The sequence below is a fragment of the Cervus canadensis genome, chromosome X (assembly GCF_019320065.1).
Source record: "Cervus canadensis isolate Bull #8, Minnesota chromosome X, ASM1932006v1, whole genome shotgun sequence".
Lineage (NCBI taxonomy): Eukaryota > Metazoa > Chordata > Mammalia > Artiodactyla > Cervidae > Cervus > Cervus canadensis.
The window spans coordinates 134,581,993-134,597,459 of NC_057419.1; positions in this window are offsets into that span (position 1 = coordinate 134,581,993).

Consider the following 15,467-nt stretch of genomic DNA (forward strand, 5'->3'; position numbering starts at 1 on the left):
ATCTAGGTTGGTCATAACTTTTCCTCCAAGGAGCAAGTGTCTTCTAATTTCATGGCTGCAGTCACCATCTGCAGTGATTTTGGAGCTCCAAAAAATAAAGTCTGTCACTGTTTCCACTGTTTCCCCATTGCCATGAAGTGATGGGACCAGATGCCATGATCTTAGTTTTCTGAATGTTGAGCTTTAAGCCAACTTTTTCACTGTCCTCTTTCATTTTCATCAAGAGACTCTTTAGTTCTTCTTCACTTTCTGCCATAAGGGTGGTGTCATCTGCATATCTAAGGTTATTGATATTTCTCCCAGCAATGTTGATTCCAGTTTGTGCTTCTTCCAGCCCGGTATTTCTCATGATGTACTCTGCATATAAGTTAAATAAGCAGGGTGACAATATACAGCCTTGACATACTCCTTTCCCTATTTGGAACCAGCCTGTTGTTCCATGTCCAGTTCTGACTGTTGCTTCCTGACCTGCATACAGATTTCTCAAGATTTCTCAAACTTCAACTTGGCCTTAAATTGTTCCTACTCTTTTTTTTTCCTACTCTTGATTATGTTGTCCTCTGTCTTTCCATACCAGCCCCAAGTACTGATCACACACAGTGGCACTTGACTATACAGAGAGGTGTGTTTTTATTTCTGTGTTTTAAATCCATGTCATGTCTCCAAAAAGACTGTGGACACCTTGAGGGCAATGTTTGACTTTTATACCACACAGCATCTAGTTAAGAGAGTAAAGTTTCTACTTGTTGAATTGACTTACAGTCCTTTTCTCTGTCTTATTCATGCTACAGATGCTGAAACTCAATTTTTTCCTTCAAGATGGCTGCTAGTGGGAACATGATCTTTTCCATCAGGTTCTAGAGGGAGAGTCTTCTGCTCCATTTCCCACTCCCTTTCATGTAAATAAGTTTTAAGTGAATAAGAGCATCATAACTGAAACTATTTTTATTATCTCAGGCCTCTGATTTTCCAAAGTCAATCTGTCATTTTTGTACCTCATGTCATTTTTTGTATGTAACAGCCCAAGCAGCTTGAGAATGCCATCAAAGAAGGGGTATATCAGTGGATATTTTTGTGATCCAAACAATGGTAGAGCAACAATGTCAAGTCAATTTAAAAGTCGTGAATAAACTCAATGTTACTATTATAAAAAGAATAGCAGAGCCCTGAGGATTATGAAGACATCATTTTGAGTAGTTGTTTGTACTTTTCCTTGGCGTTAGGCCATAGGTTAATTAAGCAAGCACGCAGGTAAAAATAAGTAAAATAAGAAATACATACACAGCTTCTACAGACTACAACACTCTCAAGAGTCAAACAAAATATGAAGTCAGAATCGAGCATTTAGTGTCCTGGTTGACTCATACAAATTTTATTTCCTTAAAAACATTCAAGTTTTACAACTACATAGTGAAAGAAAGTGTTAGTTTCTCGGTCATGTATGACCTCTTTGCGACCCCATGGACTATAGCCTGCTAGGTTCCTCTGTCCATGGAATTTTCCAGGAAAGAATACTGGAGTGGGTTGCCATTCCCTTCTCCAGGGGATCTTCCCAACCCAGGGATTCAACCTGGGTCTCCTGCATTGCAGGCAGAGTCTTTACCATCCGAGCCACCAGGGAATCTGGGTTTTGCAACTATATAGATGACCCAAATCTATATTTTCAATTGAAACACTGAATTCCTGGCTTCCCACATAAGTAGATGTTCTGGCTTTCTATTTCTATTACTATAAATCAGGTATAAGTTTCTCCTCCAAATCATCAACAAACTCAAGTGGACTCCTTTGAAAAATGATGTATCATCCTCACCAATAGATGGCTTGAGTACATGACTTCTAAAGGCCTTCATTTTACTTGTGATTCTTTCCTATCCATTCCATTCCTTTCACTGTGGTCATTATATTTTATGTGAAAGAGTCAAAAATAATGTCTTTCTTTGAGCAATTCTAAGATGAATGTCAGGAAAAACAGGCAATTAGAATTTTAGCACCTGCACAATTCAATTCCAAAGCACTTTAAACAACAGTGCTAAATTCACTATACAAAAGCAAATGTTTATCTTAAATATGGTTTAATCTTCTTTTCCAGGAAGCTTACATAACAAAAAATACAGCTGGAGGCTATAGTGACCCATTTATAACCATCGTTGGATTTGTTACCAGGGAACCTGTCAAAATCAGCTTAGTTTGTTTGAATGGCTCATTCTGGCTCTCTGTGCCTTTCTTCCCATTTGATTTTAGGAGCTCAAACTGGTTTAGTGGTGCCAGCTAGGGAAAATGGTTTTCTTTGACTTTGCCAACTCGGCAGGACTAGAATAAATGGAATAAATGGCTATCCACATATTGCAGTGTTTCAGGGGTTGTTCATTTGTTTCTTCCTCTCCACAGTGTTCTCTTTACCAGGAGGGATGGCTTTAGATTCTCTCCCCAAACTTGTCACTCTGGGATAAAACAAATCATACAGTAGGCAACATATAACATGTAAACAGGGCTTCCTTAATGGCTCAGATGATAAACAACCTGCCTGCAATGCAGGAGACCCAGGTTTGATCCCTGGGTCGGAAAGATCCCCTGGAAGGGAACGGCTACCGACTCCAGTGTTCCTGCCTGGAGAATTCCATGGACAGAGGAGCCTAGTGGGCTACAGTCCATGGGGTTTCAAAGAGTCAAACATGACGTATATCTTTCTTTTAGGGAATCAGTCAATGTGCTAGACTGATTATATGTGACTAGCAGAAAGGAAAAGAGGGAAAGTTAGTGTAAAATAATCAAGTGCCAGTAACCAAGCAAATGTAAGTAGCCACATTTTGCTCCCTGCTTAGAAGGAGGAAAGGGTGGAGTCAAATTAGCCATGGCAAATACTGCTCTCATCTTTGTTCTTCAGAATTTGGTATCCTTACACTCCTTGCTCATGATTCATTCTCTTATTTATTAAACAGGGCCTACAGTGACAACCTGCTATATTAGTTTTCTATTGCTGGCTATAAATTATCACAAATTTATAGGCTAAAAACAACTTTGATTTTATAGCCCTGTTCTGCAGGTCAGAGGTACAGGCAGATTTGACCAGATTCTCTATTCTGAGTCTCACAAGGCTGAAATCAAGGTGTATTGACCAGAATGGGCTCTTTCCTAAGATGTATGGGGAAAAACTCACCTCCAGGCTCATTTAGATCATTAACAGAATCCAGTCTCTTGTGGTTGTGGACTAAAGTTTTCATTTTCTTGAAGACTCGCTTGGGATGGCGATCCTCTCACATGCTCCTCTTCATTTCAAAACCAGTGGCAATATGTACTTGGAACCTCTGGCTTCCTCTTCAGCTACCAGCTTGAAAAGAGTCTGTTTATAAAAGGAGACATCATGTTATTAGGTTAGACACATCCATATAATCTCCCTTTTGCTATACAATTTGCAAAGCATACAAATTTGCACATCCTACATGAGCCAGGGGGCAACATCAGGAAACTCTCAGATATTGCTAATGAGAATGCTATAGAATATGGTAGCTTTGGAAAACCAAGCAACCAGAAAAACTTGGTGGTTTCCTACAAAACCAAACATAAACTTACCATTTGATTCAGTAATCATATCCCTAGGTATTTACTCACCTGATTTGAAAACTTATATCCAGAGAACACCTCTACATGAATGTTTCCAGCAGGCTTATTAGTAATTACCAAATTCTGACAGAAACCAAGATGTGCTACAATAGGTAAATAATAAGCAAACTGTGGTATATCCATATAATGGACTTCTACTTAGTGATAAGCAGGAATGTACTATCAATCCACACAATATGAATGGACATTAAATGTATATTGCCAAGTGAAAGAAGACTGTCTGAAAAGGCCTCATACTGTTTAACTTCATTTACATGACATTCTGGATAGTGAACACATTAGTGGTCCTCAGGGGTTTATGCAGGAATGACAGTCAATAACATGGTAAAACTATTCTGAATAGTCCTTTAATGGTAGATATATGACACTATGCATTTGTCAGAACCCATAGAACTTTACAACACAAAAAGTGAACCTTAGTGTAGACAAATCTTAAAAGGAATTTAAGAGGGTAAGAATACAAGGAAGGACTCACACTGTGATCAGAGACTCTAACTGTATTACAGATATGATATAACGTCACTAAAGGGGGTGGGGGTGGGGCAAAGTGCTGACCTAAGTTACTTTGAAAATGAGTAAAGTATGTAAGACTAAGAGCAAGGCGGGGGCAGTCCTAAGATGGCAGAGGAATAGGATGGGGAGACCACTTTCTCCCCCACAAATTTATCGAAAGAACATTTGAATACTGAGCAAATTCCACAAAACAACTTCTGAATGCTGGCAGAGGACAGCAGGCATCCAGAAAGGCAGCCCATTGTCCTTGAAAGGAGGTAGGAAAAAATATAAAAGATAAAAAAGAGAGACAAAAGAGTTAGGGATGGAGACCCATCCTGGGAGAGAGTTGTAAAAGAGGAGAAGTTTCCAAACATCAGGAAATCCTCTCAGCGGCGGGTCTGTGGGGAGTTTTGGAATCTCAGAAGGCAATATAACTAGGAGGAAAAATAAATAAATAAATAAAACCCACAGATTACGTGCCTAACGGCAACTCCCAGTGGAGAAGTAGCCCAGATGCTCACATCGGCTACCAGCAAGCAGGGGCTGAACAGGGAGGTGCGGGCTGCTTTGCTTAGGGTAAGGACTGGGCCTGAATGCCCTGAGGGCAATCTGAGGGAGCTAACGTGAGATAGCAACCCAAACTGTAGGATAGCCAGAGAGAGAGAAGAAAAAGAGAAATTTCCCACAGAAAGCCCTAATCTAAGGCACTGCCAGGCCTCTCACAGAACAAAGGACTGAATGAATACCAGAGGAGAGCTAGCCGGCAGCGGATTGGCCCATACCCCACCAGATACATGGAGTCAGGGAGGCAGGCAGGCAACAGTCAGAGCCCGAAAGCGGCAATCTCTGCCCCAGAGACAGCATTCTCTACCAAACTGCGAGCAGGCTCCCAGCTGCTAACCAAGTCTTCCTGGGATCCTGGACGGTTGACATCCACCAGGAGGGTCGCAGCCAGAGATTAGCTCCCCAGAAGAGACACACTGCACACCTGAGACAGTGCTCCCGCTGCACACCCAGGAAACCTAGTGGCTGGTACCAGGGAGGTGATAAGATGCATCACACCTGGGGAGTGTGCACTCACCAAGCATCTGGTCGCCTGAGCTGCTCGGACCTGGAAGGGCACAAAACGCAGGCCCAAAAGAGTCTGCTCCCTTGTGGAGTACCCGAGAACCTTAACCTGAGTGGCTTAGACCTGGAAAGTGGACACAACCCAGGGCCTGCTTTAGACAGTTCCCCTGCAAAGCAACCTGGAGCCTGAGCAGTATAGACTGGGAACGCACACATGCCTTGAGTGGGAGCAAACCAAGTGTGGTTGAGACACTGTGAGCACTCCCCACACATGCCAGTGATATTTGTTGCAGTGTTCCTCCCTCCCCACAACACGACTGAATAAGTGAGCTTAAATAAGTGACCACCTTCACCCCCTTGTGTCAGGGTGGAAATTAGACACTGAAGAGACTGGAAAACAGAAGAAGCCAAAATAAACACAGGAAACCGCTTTGGAAGTGACAGGTGCAACAGATTAAAACCCTGTAGTTAGCACAGATTACATTGGAATGGGCCTATAGATCTTGAGAAGTATAGCTGGATCAAGGAACTATCTGAAACTGAACTGACCCCACACTGCCTGCAACAGCTCCAGAGAAACTCCTAGATATATTTTTACTCTTATCATTTTTTAAATTTTTAAGTCATCTATTACTCCTTTAATTTTCATTTTATAACCTACTATTACCTTGCAAAAAAAAAGACCCTATTTTTAAAGCAAACTTCATATATTTTTTATATAACTTTTGTGATTTTGTTTTGTTTCCTTAATATTGTATTCTTGAGAGTCCAACCTCTACTCTAGATTTTTAATCTTTGCTTTTTGGTATTTGTTATCAATTTTGTACCTTTAAGAATTCAATCTTCAGTACCCATTTTTACTTAGGAGTGTGATTACTGGCTTGATTGCCCTCTCCCCCTTCTGACTCTCCTTTTTCTCCCCTAGGTCACCTCTATCTCCTCCTCCCCCTTACTCTTCTCTACCCAACTCTGTGAATCTCTTTGGGTATTCTGGGCTGTGGAGAACACTTAGGGAACTGATTACTGGCTAGATCTGTCTCTCTCCTTTTGACACCCCCCCTTCTCCTCCTGGTCACCTCTATCTCCTACCTCACTCTTCTCTTCTCTATGTAACTCCATGAACCTCTCTGGGTGTTCCAGGCTGTGGAGAGCACATAGGGATTTGATTACTGGCTAGATTGCTCTCTCCCCTTTTGATTCCCCCTTGTCTCCTCCTGGTCACCTCGATCTCCCTCCTCCCTCTTCTCTTCTCCATGTAACTCAGCGAACCTTTCTGAAAGAGGACACAAATAGATGGAGAAATATACCATGTTCAGGGATCAGAAAAATCAATATAGTGAAAATGAGTATATTACCCAAAGCAATCTATAGATTCAATGCAATCCCTATCAAGCTACCAACGGTATTTTTCAGAGAACTAGAACAAATAATTTCACAATTTGTATGGAAATACAAAAAACCTCGAATAGCCAAAGCAATCTTGAGAAATAAGAATGGAACTAGAGGAATCAACCTGCATGACTTCAGATGATACTACAAAGCTACAGTCATCAAGATATGTACCAGTATGGTACTGGCACAAAGACAGAAATATAGATCAATGGAACAAAATAGAAAGCCCAGAGATAAATCCATGCACCTATGGACACCTTATTTTTGACAAAGGAGGCAAGAATGTACAAGAAAAGACAATCTCTTTAACAAGTGGTGCTGGGAAAACTGGTCAACCACTTGTAAAAGAATGAAACTAGAACATTTTCTAACACCATACACAAAAATAAACTCAAAATGGATTAAAGATCTAAACATAAGACCAGAAACTATAAAACTCCTAGAGGGAAACTTAGGCAAAACATTCTCTGACATATATCACAGCAGGATCTTCTATGACCCATCTCCCAGAGTAATGGAAATAAAAGCAAAAATAAACAAATGGGACCTAATGAAACTTAAAAGCTTTTGCACAACAAAGGAAACTATAAGCAAGGTGAAAACACAGCCTTCAGAATGGGAGAAAATAATAGCAAACAAGGCAACTGACAAAGAATTAATCTCAAAAATATATAAGCAGCTCATGCAGCTCAATTCCAGAAAAGTAAACGACCCTATAAAAAAATGGGTCAAAGAACTAAAGAGACATTTCTCCTAAGAAGACATACAGAAGGCTAGCAAACACATGAAAAGATGCTCAACATCACTCATTGTCAGAGAAATGCAAATCAAAACCACAATGAGGTACCATCTCACTCCAGCCAGAATGGCTGCTATCCAAAAGTCTACAAGCAATAAATGCTGGAGAGGGTGTGGAGAAAAGGGAACCCTCTTACACTGTTGGTGGGAATGCAAGCTAGTACAGCCACTGTGGAGAACAGTGTGGAGACTCCTTTAAAAAAAAAAAAAAAGAAACTAGAAATAGAACTGCCATATGACCCAGCAATCCCACTGCTGGGCCTATACACCAAGGAAACCAGAATTGAAAGAGACACGTGCACCCCAATGTTCACTGCAGCACTGTTTATAATAGCCAGGACATAGAAGCAACCTAAATGTCCATCAGCAGACGAATAGATAAGAAAGCTATGGTACGTATACACAATGGAATACTCAGTTCAGTTCAGTTCAGTCACCCAGTTGTGTCTGACTATTTGTGACCCCATGAATTGCAGCACGCCAGGCCTCCCTGTCCATCACCAACTCCCAGAGTTACTCAAACTCATGTCCATCGAGTCAGTGATGCCATCCAGCCGTCTCATCCTCTGTTGTCCCCTTCTCCTCCTGCCCCCAATCCCTCCCAGCATCAGGTTCTACTCAGCTATTAAAAAGAATGCATTTGAATCGGTTCTAATGAGGTAGATGAAACTGGAGCCTATTATACAGAATGAAGTAAATCAGAAAGAAGAACACCAATACAGTATACTAACCCATATATACAGAATTTAGAAAGATGGTAACGATGACACTATATGTGAGACAGCAAAAGAGACACGGATGTATAGAACAGTCTTTTGGACTCTGTGGGAGAAGGCGAGGATGGGATGATTTGAGAGAATAGCATTGAAACGTATATTATCATATGTGAAACAGATCACCAGTCCAGGATTGATGCATGAAACAGGGTGCTCAGGGCTGGTGCACTGAGATGACCCTGAGGGATGGAATGGGGAGGGAGGTGGTGTCAGGATGGGGAAGACATGTACACCCATGGCTGATCCATGTCAATGTATGGCAAAAACCACTACAATATTGTAAACTAATTAGCCTCCAATTAAAATAAACAGAAAGAAAAAAAAAAAAAGCAAAGGGAACTGTACATGACCACTGTACTCTACTCAGTATAGTTTCATCCCCTGTGAGTAAAGACTAGCAATTCTGACAGTGTTACACTGCAGACTGAATGATTAGGTAAATGGATGGTGGGTAGCAAGAACTAGGTTCCTCACTGTTGTAGGAGTTTCCAGATAAGCAATAGGAGGAGGCTAGAATGATGTATGTGGTAATGAATTAGAGTTGGAGATATTGATATGAAATCATATGTAGTTTAATACAGATAAAGAAGAGTACACATAGAAATATTTATACTTATGTGTATATATCCAGCATGGTGTACACACATTTATTTCCTTGCAGTGGTAGCGAAGAGAACCTATAAGCAATTAACCCCAGTAGCAATGAGCATAGCTAGAGTCAAGACTGGTTTCCGTGGGGGTAAATAAAGACCAGCCAAATGAGAACTGGCAGAGGTTATTTATTCAGAGCTTGCTAGGGAGTCAACCCCATCACTTGCCTTTTGGCAGAGGCTCAAAGGCAGGCAGAGGAGTAGGAATGATTTATAGTAGAAAAAGGGAAAGCTTCAGCTGTGCCCTAACTGGAGGCTGTTGTCATGGGGAAGATACATGCAGGCAGCCTAATCAGAAGTATACATGATTAGTTAAGTGTGCACAACCACAGTTGGTTCTCTCTGGATGTTTCTAAGCTGGAAACACGGACAAAAATTATGGAAGTTGTCAGTTATTTACTGAGCCCTGGCCATTTTTCAGCCCATCTTTACAGGGGTTATTATGGCTTCCTGAGCTGGTTTCCAGAGATAGTGGTCTGAATTTCTACAAGTCTAACTTGTAGATAGGCTGGCTTCTTGGCTGGTTACTATAGATAATGAGTTGTTTTGGGGGCTGGTTGGGACAGGTAAGAGTTACATTTTTATGTATGGTGTGGTATCATCTCTTGGTGTATGCTTAGTCACTCAGTCATGTCCAACTCTTTGCAACCCCATGGACTACAGCCCACCAGGCTCCTCTGTCCATGGGATTGTCCAGGCAAGAATGCTGGAGTGGGTTCCCATTTCCTCCTCCAGGGGACCTTCCCGACCCAGGATTGAACTTATGTCTCCTGTGTCTCCTGCATTAGCAGGCGGGTTCTTTACCTGATGAACCATTTGGGAAGCCCATCTATTCATATACTAAGTCATTAATTTTCAATACCATTCTGTAATAAAAAGAACTAAGGCTCCTTGGACTGATGGTTGGGGCAAGAAATACAGAAAACAAGCCTGGAGCATATTCTAGTGCCAGAAACTAAGGGAATGCTGAGGAGGGTGAAGAGAAGGAGGAGGACGATGAAGATGATGATGATAATCCCATAATGGTGGTAATGTGTCAAAGGGACACAGCCAAGTGTAGCAGTGTCCAGTGGCTAAAGTTGAAAGAATTTGAGCAAAATATTGGATAAAAATAATTATTAGATTATAACTCAATGTATAAAACAGATATCCATGAGTCTATTCTGATATAAATTGTTGAATAGACAAGTAAGTGAGGAGAATGGACAAAATGTACACTCAAAACTTGAAATGATTTCAGCATATACTCTTTTCCAAGGAGATGGAACATAATTCCCCACTCCTCAAGTTTGGGTTTCACATAGTGACTTCCTTCCACAGAGTATAGAATGGAAAGGGGCAAAGAAATGAGAAAAACCTTACAATGAAGAAACCTGACAAATGCTACTTCACCCAGCTGATCACGGCTGACATCAATGGGTATAAAGCATGTTGATAATATGTACCCTTGATATGATCTGATGAGAATAGCAATTTTCCTCTGTTTTATCACCAAAACATACGACTTCACTCTAATCATAAGAAGAAATTTGGACAAATGCCAATTAAGCAAATTCTACAAAATACCTGACTGATATTCCTCAAAACTGGGCAGGTCACCAAAAACAAGGAAAGTCTAAGAAACTGTCACAACCAAGAAGACCTTAAGGAGACCTGATGACTAAATGCAATGTAGGATCCTAGATAGGAGCCTGTCTTGAGAAAAGGGACATTAGATAAAAACTAAGAAATCGTGAATGAAGAAAGGACTTTAGTTAATAATAATGCATCAATGTTGGTTTTATGAATAATGATAAATGTATTATACTAATGCAAGATGTTAACAATAAGGGATACTGGGTGTGGGATATATGAGAACTCTCTGTACTGTATTTACAAATTTTCTGTAAGTTGAAAGTTATTCTAAAATAAAAGGTTTATTTAAAGTACACATTGTGGGCTATACTGAGAGGGTAAACAAAATAGCTTGCTGCGTTCTAGAGTGCTATCTCTGATACAGCATGATCCCTGAGGAAGCGGGAATTCGGTTGGATTTCTCTGGGGTCAGCAGGAGCTTAGATACTACAGAGTGTGTCTACTGAATACCTGAGGCAGGGGTGATGAATAAAGCCCTTTGGGAGGGACCCCACTCACTGCTGAGGTGAAACTGAGCAGTATGCAGAGTGGGAGAGAGTGGAGAAACGAGATTTTTTTAGTACAATAGTGCATAGCAGTCTAGCAGACTACTTCTAAAGCAGTTCAGATGTAACCAGAAGCTGCCTTTGGGGCCTTGTGGAGTAGATTGTGTGTGTCCTGGCCAATGTGGAATTGTACCTTGCAGGGGACTACATCTGGCAGATAGTACTTTGAGCTTTGCAAACAAAAATGTAAAATATTAGTTTTTTAGTTAAAATGCCACAGAATAAAAGAAGATGGATTGAGGAAGCCCATTCTCAGCCCATGCAGCCACAGCGTCACCTTTGGGGGTGTAGCTCAATGGTAGAGCTCATGCTTAGCATGCACGAGGCCCCATGTTCAATCCCCAGCATCTCTAACTGGAACTTCCATGGAGGAAGAAATGGCAACTCACCCCAGTATTCTTGCCTGGAGAATCCATGGACAGAGGAGCCTGGTGGGTTATTAAGAGTTGGACATGACTGAAGCGACTTAACATAACATTTCCATATTGGCATTAACTGCATATATATATGTGTGTGTGTGTGTGTGTGTGTATACACACACATATATATATAATCAAGTATAAAAAGAAAGAAAGTGAAGTCGCTCAGTCGTGTCCAACTCTTTGCGACCCCATGGACTGTAGCCTAACAGACTCCTCCATCCATGGGATTTTCCAAGCAAGAATACTGGAGTGGGTTGCCATTTCCTTCTCCAATCAAGTATACATATATACAAAATCAAGACTATATATATGGGTATATAGAATGAAAAGAGAGGAAGAGAGGTAGGGTGTGTATGTGTGTGTGTGTATATGTATATATATATACATAGAGGTATATATAGATATACATCTTTGCCTTGATTAATAATTTGAGGATAAAAATGATAACCCAGGATAAATTATTTTTGTGAACCAGAAAGAATGCACAGTTCTTAGGAAATTTTTTTTCTGAGATACACCCAGGATAAGTGCCTAGTGGAGAAACAGATACAGTGAGGGGAAGGAGGAGAGACCTGGTAAAAGAAAATTAATCAACTTCACCTTTTGGGGATTAAGTCCTCTTTAGAGAAATCAGTCTCATAAAACACGATCTAGGGGAAAACCCAGCATAAACCTCTGGTCTGATCTTTTCATTTGTACTCTGGGCTGATAGCCAGATCGTTTTAAATCAATTGACTATGGATTGAAGTGGAATTGGGCTGTGGATTGTTGGAGACCAATAGGAAGTGTTTTATTATTCCATAACTCAGAGCACCTTTGTACAGTGCTTTATGATTATCTTTTTTGGAAAAAAGTCAATTTCATATACATTATTTCACTTTGATTTTGAAATTTACAGTTGTAAGACAGAAAAAAAACTTTTATGATGTTTATTACATAAAGGAAAACTGAGAAGGGAGAGATTTAGTAATTAGTCTAAGGTAACACAAACAGAAAGTTATGAACATAGACTTTAACTCAGGTTTCTTGACGCTCCAGCCCAGAACTCTGCTATGCTGCTTTTTATACATGTCCTAGGGCCTGAATCTAACTGGTTTCACTGACATTCCAAGCTATCTTAAAGTTTCAGAGAAGATTTTGGGTGAATACATAATGCAGCCAACAGTGATCCTCTATGTAATTGGAGCTGAAATAGAGAAATCATGTAGGCTATAGGCCAGAAATGACACCTGATTGTTTCCTCCTGTCAGCGCTTCCTATTACTTGAAGAAGCTCATAGCATCTCTGTCTATTGAGACCACTTTGGGGGCACTGGCTGACAACTTGTCACAAGGACCTGGGTAAGATGCACTTTCAACCAGAAATGTCAGTGAGAGCTGCAGCATAAGCTAAGTCAGCTCTCAGATTCCAAACCAGGAGATGTGGCATGAGAAAGACTTCACCAAACCAGGATATCAGTTCAGCATTTGAGTATGTAATCAATTAGACACCAGTGATCTGGCTTTGAGAACATTAATGGATTTTTGTTTAATGTATCCCTATCCTTTAAATGGACATTTTGTATCATGGAAAGTGAGGGTAAGGAGATAGTGAGGGGAGATAGAGCCCCTGTACCTGGAGGGAGCACAAATCACTGGAGAACTCTTGCCAAAGGAGGGTAATGATGGCTGAATACAATAGGAGAGAAGGGCATCAGCTCCAGCACTTAGAGCAAAACAACATTAAAAAAAAATCCAAGTCTGAAGTGACTGATTTTATCACTATTGTTGTTATGTATGTATTTAATTCCAGATATTACAAATGTCTAATGTGGCTATCCAACAGCAAGGCTGAATAACCACCCAGGTGATTTGATTTATTTAAAACTGCAGCCAAAAGAAAATAGTTTAACAGCAACATTTAAGAGGTTTTCAGTTTTTAACCATTTTGGCATCATTTAAGATAGCCAGTGTGGTAATACTTAAAAACTCATGTGATTCTGGCTGGCGGAATTATTGGTGATTTTTTAAAATCTTCTTTTGGTTATTTGTGTTTTATAATTTTGGTCAATGAAAATATATTACTTGTGTAACTTTTTTAAATGTAAAAAATAATGTAACCACCTTTTTGAATTATAGATCAGAAGATTTAGAAAAACGTAAAGGTTCTCAAGAGATCCTCTGCTTCATCCCTGTCTTCCAGAGTATCAAGTCAAATTTACTAAAGAGGTGGCCCTTGGGCTTACAAAGGATTTCATTGCTTAAAATACTTTCTTTTTTAACCAATGAGGCAATGAAGACCTAGGGCAGATAAATACTTTGCTCCCAAGCACATAGATACTTGGTGGCAGAGACTAAGATGGATCACTAAAATGTGACACCACAGCCACTTCCTCTTTTTCCTATCTTCCTGCCTCGACAAATCATTTACTTCCAACTTGCTATTACACCACCTTCTTCAAGGTCCATGTTGGAGGAAATCTGTTCTAGAAAGTGAAAATACTATAGCCCTTGGAACACACTGTTTAGAAAAGGTTCTATGTATCAGCCACTCAGCCATATCTGTATACATAAGCAGCTTATATCACATGAAATACAAAGACATCCTATCACACACACACACACACACACACACACACAAACGCTGACTGAAATATTGTTCTCATTATTCTGTCACAGTATCTGAAACCTCCATCCTGTTATGCTTGCAGAGCCATAGATGCAATATTCAGTCATCCGTAAAAAGTTTATTGAGAACAAACCATATGATAGGAATTACTAGGACATGAAGATTCAGATATGAACCAACTTTGGCTCTTCCCCTTGAGGAGCTGACATAGTAACTTTGAAGAAAAGCAAGTAAAAAGACTATTAAAAATCATAATAGAGAAATAAGTTTTATAAGGACGCAGACTCAAGGCACCTAACTCTTCAGAGGATACTCACGGAAGGCTTCTTGGGGAAGTGACATCTAAGTTATATTTTAGGGGATAAATAAGCAGGTAGAGTGGAGAAAGTTGGGAGAGGCATCCTCAACAAAGAAAAAATGTAAAGGCTCAGATGTATTAGAACACATGGTTCATTGGAGTGCCGAAAGTAGTTCACCACAGTTAAGGAAAAGCATGACATAATGTAATAATGACAGATGAGGATGGAAAGGTAAACAAGAATCAAGTTAGAAAAGGCCTTCTGGACCATCTTAAAGAGTCTGCACCCTCTCTAAAACTGTCTGTAGTCACTGAATGATTTTAAACATGATGATGCATTAGAATTGGGTTCACAGCATTATATTATCTGAAAGGGTCTCCATGATAGCATATGTGATTTCTAACCAAGAGCTAGTCACTAAGGGAATGAGAACAGAATTAGGGACAGTGGCAGGTCCAGGTCCGTTACACTGAATACTAACCAGGATTGAGTAATGGGAAATCCCTTTTATCTTTGGACTTTGGAATACACAGGCTCCTGTCTTTAGAAAAGAACTCATTCCTCCCTTAGGTATACACTCCCTGTGTCCTGTCACTGAAACTGAGCAGGACCCTATGGGGCTTCCGAGCAAAAAAGTTTTTCCGAGTCTCCCATTTCTTTTTTTTAAAGGAAATAGGCTTCATCTGGCCTCCAGGACCTTCCCTGAGATCCAAATGGCAGGTTCAAACAGTTGCTAATTAGGGAAGGGAAGAACAATCAAGCGGAGAAGGCAATGGCAACCCATTCCAGTACTCTTGCCTGGAAAATCCCATGGATGGAGGAGCCTGGTAGGCTACAGTCCATTGGGTCGCTAAGAGTCAGACACGACTGAGCGACTTCACTTTCACTTTTCACTTTCATGCATTGGAGAAGGAAATGGCAAACCACTCCAGTGTTCTTGCCTGGAGAATCCCAGGGATGGCGGAGCTTGGTGGGCTGCCAGCAACTTAGCAGCAGCAGCAGAACAATCAAGAAAAATTGGAGCCTTGGGGCAGGGTTCTGGTTCCTCCTCTAGGGATATAACACCATAAACAAAAATAAACTCAAAATGGATTAAAGATTTAAATGTAAGACCAGAAACTATAAAACTCCTAGAGGAGAACATAGGCAAAACACTCTC